The 6,079-nt window shown below is 31.7% G+C and overlaps 1 long non-coding RNA gene across 1 annotated transcript; it reads right to left on the reverse strand.

Moving 5' to 3' along the window:
• Positions 1–2,238: 2,238 nt before the first annotated feature.
• On the reverse strand, positions 2,239–4,035 carry LOC123553368 (uncharacterized). The gene is made up of 3 exons (XR_008370590.1): positions 3,918–4,035; positions 3,687–3,774; positions 2,239–3,313 (listed from the first exon to the last, which is right to left on the reverse strand). It is a non-coding gene; the product is annotated as an uncharacterized LOC123553368 (long non-coding RNA).
• Between the last annotated feature and the right edge of the window lie 2,044 nt (positions 4,036–6,079).

Below are 6,079 nucleotides of genomic sequence, written 5' to 3' on the forward strand. Positions count from 1 at the left end.
AACAAATTACATCTTCATCGCTAGTGGCGTGCGCGTTGCGAGGAGGGCATGCAGACGATTACCTGGTGTGTTGCTAGTATTTTACAGCACACATTTGCCAATCTACTGCAACAAACAACCAGGATAAGCCATTGAAAATTTAACCAAACGAATAATAATGAATTCACAGTATTTGCTTCTCTCACTACTATACATATATAACATGCCTATATGTGCCCTCTCAAACATTTGTATAGTATTTGAGTTACAAACAGATGTAAAAATATGTGACTATCAAATTATTAAAAATGAATATAAAAAGTATTGGTTACTTTACATTTGGGAACACCCTGTAGTTATATTTTTTGTTTAAAAGTACTGCTCCACCCCTTGCATCAACACAATAGTCACAGAAAATGTGTATAATTAATATCTACATATGCTGACCAAATATGGTTTTGATGCACGGGGGGGGGGGGGGGGGGGGGGGGGGGAACAATGTTGTTTAAAGCAAAATAGCTTTTATATGTATATAACAGGGTACGTAATTCTATTTAGAGCAAAAATTACCATTTTATGAAACAAATATTGAAAAATTTGACTTTAAGAAATAATCTCAAATATGTATTTTGATGGTATATGTTATTAAATACTTATTTCTCAGTGGTTTATTTTTCACTCTTGGAGTAGGCAAATTCATATAGAAAGTGTCCGAAGTCCTTTACAATCTGGAATGTGTGTATATGTAGTCAATATATATGTAACCTATGTGATATGATAAGCACAATAAAACTGCCAATACTCTTTAATACATGTTGACCAGTACAAATCTATATTCTGAGTGAGAAACTTTAATAACCTTTGTTTCCCTTCAAAGTATTTGCAATGGATCAAAGAGCAAAATATATTTTCCTGTTTTAATATCATATACGCTTGCACGCTATTTTATAAGACTAATTATTGGGAATTAAATGCAAACTTCCTGACATTTAAATTGGATTAAAGATTAAATAACAAAAAAAAACACACACACACACACACTAACTCGATTATGATTAATACATCGCTGGACAACAATAGGTTGGTTTTCACATCTTACAAATAACATGGATATTTTTGACACGCTATGATATCGACGAAACCAGGTGAAAAAACTGTACAGGTAAGTTGACGGGACTGAAAAATCTCATCGAGCTAAACAAAACATCGAGCTAATCATATCGAGGTAATGATAAATAATTACATTGAAATATATAGGGAAAAATCGGGACCGACTAAAACACATCGTGCTAACCGGAGTATCGAGCTAACCGATATCGATGTAACGATATTCAACTGTACAAAAGTTAGTAAGTTCAATATATAAGGTTTTCAATTTTCTTGAGTAATCCTTTGAATACTGATGTTTGTTTTGAATCAGTCGTTGAATATTTCAGTATCATCAGCAGCAAATTCAGCAGCACCAATTCAAGGCAGCAGAGCTTCAGCAGCACCATGTCCAAGTAGCAGTACTTTAGATAGAGGTAATTTTACTAAAAACATTTTGAACTTCAGTTGCAATTTATTTTTTTTTTTGCACCTTCAGATGCCATGATGAGAACTTATAAAAGCAGATTTTGTATTTTATGTGCAGCACATGTACTGAAACTTGATGATGAAAATATATTTTACATAATTATGTACAAAATAAAGCTTATTTTAAGAATACAAAGTATTTATTTTCAGTCTTGCATCCATTGTATACATCTTTAAAACCACTCTCCTTGTGGTTTTCTGTAAGAGTTTCAGTTTAAAGGCAAGTCCATTAATGACTGAGGCTGTAAGGAACATTTCTTCTCATTAATTTCAATATGATATGTTGAAACAAAAGTTAATGTGCCTATTTGATAATCAGAAATGAGTTTCCAAATTCTAATTTTCATATTGCATAAATTTACAATCTGGAATGTGTGTATATGTAGTCCATAATATATGTAACCTATGTGATATGGTAAGCATAATATAACAGCCAATAATCTTTAATACATGTTGACCAGTACAAATCTATATTCTGAGTGTATACAATTTGATAGCTAATAAATCAAATCAATGAAAAAAAAAGGTTTAATTCCAGCTGACAGTTTTTACTATGTCAAGTAAACTGTATGTATTTTAAACAGCCTATAATATGTCTTCTTCCTTATTTCAGACCCCTTGTTTGTGACAAGTCTTCAAAACCTCAAAATGAACTAGTCAACCATTTCACAAAAATGTAGGTAACACATTCAAATATTTGCAGATTGCAATTGTATATATAATTTTTCCAAAGTTCTTACTGTTTTGTAAGTTCTCTAAAATCACTTTGATAATCCATGAATAATACCCAAGAATGTGGAATTTAGGTAAAACAGAAGTCCCCTAGATTAAATTTTATGTATGGTTTTCTTTAAATATTTTCTTAGCAGAAATCTCACCAAGTGAATAATGTACGTAACTCAATTTTAAAGTCACAAAACTGAGTGATTCTGCCAGCCTCTAAATATTAGGGGTCATCCATATCTGGAGATAGACAGCTTACTTTGAAGGAAGGAGTGAAGGAAACCTTCAACTCATTTCAATTCTGAGGGTCATGCATGATTGTTATGTGCCATTCAAGTGTAGAAAACACAATCTTAACATGAACACTGCATAAATACATGTATATTCATTTATTGTAACAGGCCACAGAAAAGTCTTAAAGAGCTACAAATGGAGTTCTACAAAGTCTCTATACAAAATGAGAGGGAAAAGTTCAAACTCATACAAGAACAGACAGCCTTATGCAGAGAACTTAGAGAGAACATTCCGAAGTTGTCCTTAGTCTTGGATGCATTGTGTACAAAAAAAGATGAAGAGTGACTTTTATATTGACTTGAATACATTGTTTGCTTGTTTGACAATTTAAATTTTATCTGTACTTGTTTCTGTATAAGCTAGTGCTCAACATTAATAAAAAATCTGCTGTAATCAGATGTGTTTTTTTGTGTTTGTCAAAAATATTCAATGAGTTAGTGATGAATTGAATAAGCGAAAGAAACAAGCAATGAAACTATTTTCAAATTTTATTCCCTTGTAATGCAATATGCTGTATGCATTGCAGAAATCACTGTAACTCCAGAACATGTTACAAAAAGGTGTTGGTCACATAATTTCTGACTCCATGGCCATCCTGAGGTCCCTGGTATTGGTCTGGCTGAGGCTGCTCATCATCATTTTGAGGCTCCTGTGGCTCAGGTTCATTCCAAAGTATGGCCTGGTTATGGAGGACTGCACAGGTCACAATCACTCGACTGACCTTTGCTGGTTTCATTCGAACCTAAATGTACAGTTTCAATTGTTCATTAATCATTATTTTGATCTTAAAACACAATCTATAGTATTGCGTTATAAGCAGGCAGGCAGAAAGTTCTGAAAGTTTAACCCTAACAAGTAGTTCAAAGATAAATACATTTTTTAAAGAAAATATTCTAAACGACAAATGATATTGTTTAGCATTTCTCCTGAAAAAAGTCATGACTCGAACATTGAGTAGACTGAGGACTCTTTTTCACATTACTTTATAGAAATGTTAATTATTCATTTCTTTCAGTAGAAATGTATGCTAACATGCACCTTAATATCATACATGCTGACGTAAGGTTAGCATTTGCAATAAAACAGTAGAATCAAGGATGCTTGATATAAAATACCTCAGAATGCAAAACATGAAATTTCCTCTTCCACACTCCAAAAGTCCTCTCTATAGCATTTCTTGTAGATGTGTGTGCCCTGTTGTACCTGTGAGTTCACAAAATACTTGATTAAATACAATAGTGTGACTACAGTATACAAAGACACATTTGTAAAAATGGCAGAAATTCATCAGAATTTATGTGTCTGTATTTATTGAAATGAAAATACAAAAAAGGAAAACAAAATACCTCTCTTCTCTCTCACTGGTTGGGTTGAGATAGGGTGTCAGCAGAAATGGCCTACATGGATATCAACTATTCATAATCATAATCATTTCAGTGTGACTGATGGCCTATAATGAAAAATATTTCAGTGTATTTAACAGTATTGTACTGAGCAACTAAATGAAAACAAACTAAATTTACTGTTCTGCTACATAAAATCTAATCAAAACAGGCAGGTGCTTGTTATAGAATATTTACACCTATTAAGTTTGTTTTCCAGCAAAAAAGGCACTGCTTTAAATTTGCAAACATTTATCTGTGTTCATAACTATACTGAATGTTTGATGTTTTGTAAAATTATAATTGGTTTTGGTAGTAAAATACCTTGGTGCCTAGCCTCTAGGTATCTGCATACATTGGATATTCTAAATATATGGCTGTCATGGGAACTTCCTGGTCATGAAGCATTTATACTTGTGAATAGCCCTGATCAAAATACAACAGAAGAATACATAATGTTTAAGTAGTATCATAATCATAGAATTATGTTATATTGTGATAACATCCATTACAGTGGTGGCTGGGGATGTAACTTACACTTTTTCAGTATGGTTTGAATTTAACTTTGACATAAATTATTGAACTCCTGACCCAGTTTAATCACCTAATGTACATAGACATGTGCTTTTGACATTTAACATACTGTCACCTTAAAGAAAGAGATCATCTACTATTTGTTATGAATTTTGATAATCATAGGCAAAGTCATTCTGCTATTATTGATCAGAGTCTTGTCAATATTTGGTGTATTATCATAAATTCCTTTCATTGTCTTGAAATCCATTTCCAGTTATTAAAGGCGAAATATGATTAATAACCAAATGTTAATTATTAATTTAGAAAACGAATGCAATGCATTTTCAATTGTGTACACAATAAACATTAGAATTAATATAATTGCAATATATTAGCTACTTTGTGTGAAATAAAGTTATGACTTCAACAGAAATGAAATATGGAGCTGATTCCATAAACATATGCAGCTGCCTGGAAGACACAACACTGTATATATATTTACAGTTTTTTTCTCATAACAAATCACCATTTACAAAAACTATATACAGTCAAACATATCTAGATAGACTACCCTTGGGAGAGCCTAAAAGTGGTCTCTATTGGGAGGTGGTCTTTATTCACAGGTTAAAATACATTGTAAATGTTAAAATGGGAAACAAAACATGTGGTCTTTAGAGCCAGGTGGTCTCTGTTCAGAGGTGGTCTTTAGCACAGGTTTGACTATGGTATATTTATCATATAGCTGCCACTAAATATGTATAGAAGTGTATGTTAGGCCATACTATAGCAATTGCTATCAATTTACTCCCAGTCACTATTTTTATGCCTTATATGTTACCAGCACCATTTTCTAAGATCATCTGAGTATGGGATATTTCTATAAACAATGTAATAAATCATTGTCTTTCAATTCTTATTGTTTAAAAATAAAATAATAATACAAAAATATCTATCACATGTCATTTCTTTTCTCTTTAAACCTTCATTTGGCACCTTCTAATAAAGATAAAGTAAAATATTTGCCTTTGAAATAAAAATAACATAAATTTTGCCTACCCCTTGTGAAGAAAATTTACCATTATGCTAGTAATTGATATAAAATGGCCTCAGATACAAGTTAGAAACACTAAACAGGTGTGTTCTGCTATTCAAGGAACATATGAAAAGTAACTTCAGAACTTTTCAGTGGTTTTGCTGCATTTATAATAACTTGTCGACTGATTGTGGTCACAAAATGTTCCATTTAAGAAAAAAAAGGAAACAGGATATTTACACAAAAATAAACTTTTATTGCTATAATATTATATACACATATGATACAACCAAAACCATTTTACATAAAATAATGATGTAGGATAGTGATAAATTAAACAGTTTGATGACTTATTACCCATAAGTTATGAAATAAAAAGAAAGAATTTAGAATTAGTACCCATTTTGTAGCTTATATCCAAACACAACACTGGTAATGTATTTCAACAATTTCAATATATGCTTTCATTAAATGTGTATTATGCAGATATTTATTCCAAAGTCTGTAATTTCTGATGCTCCAGCATGCACTTTTGTTACTGTATCATTCATTGTCCTTGGCTGTCTTCAATCTAGTT

This window comes from Mercenaria mercenaria, chromosome 4 (assembly GCF_021730395.1).
Source record: "Mercenaria mercenaria strain notata chromosome 4, MADL_Memer_1, whole genome shotgun sequence".
In the NCBI taxonomy this organism is placed as follows: domain Eukaryota; kingdom Metazoa; phylum Mollusca; class Bivalvia; order Venerida; family Veneridae; genus Mercenaria; species Mercenaria mercenaria.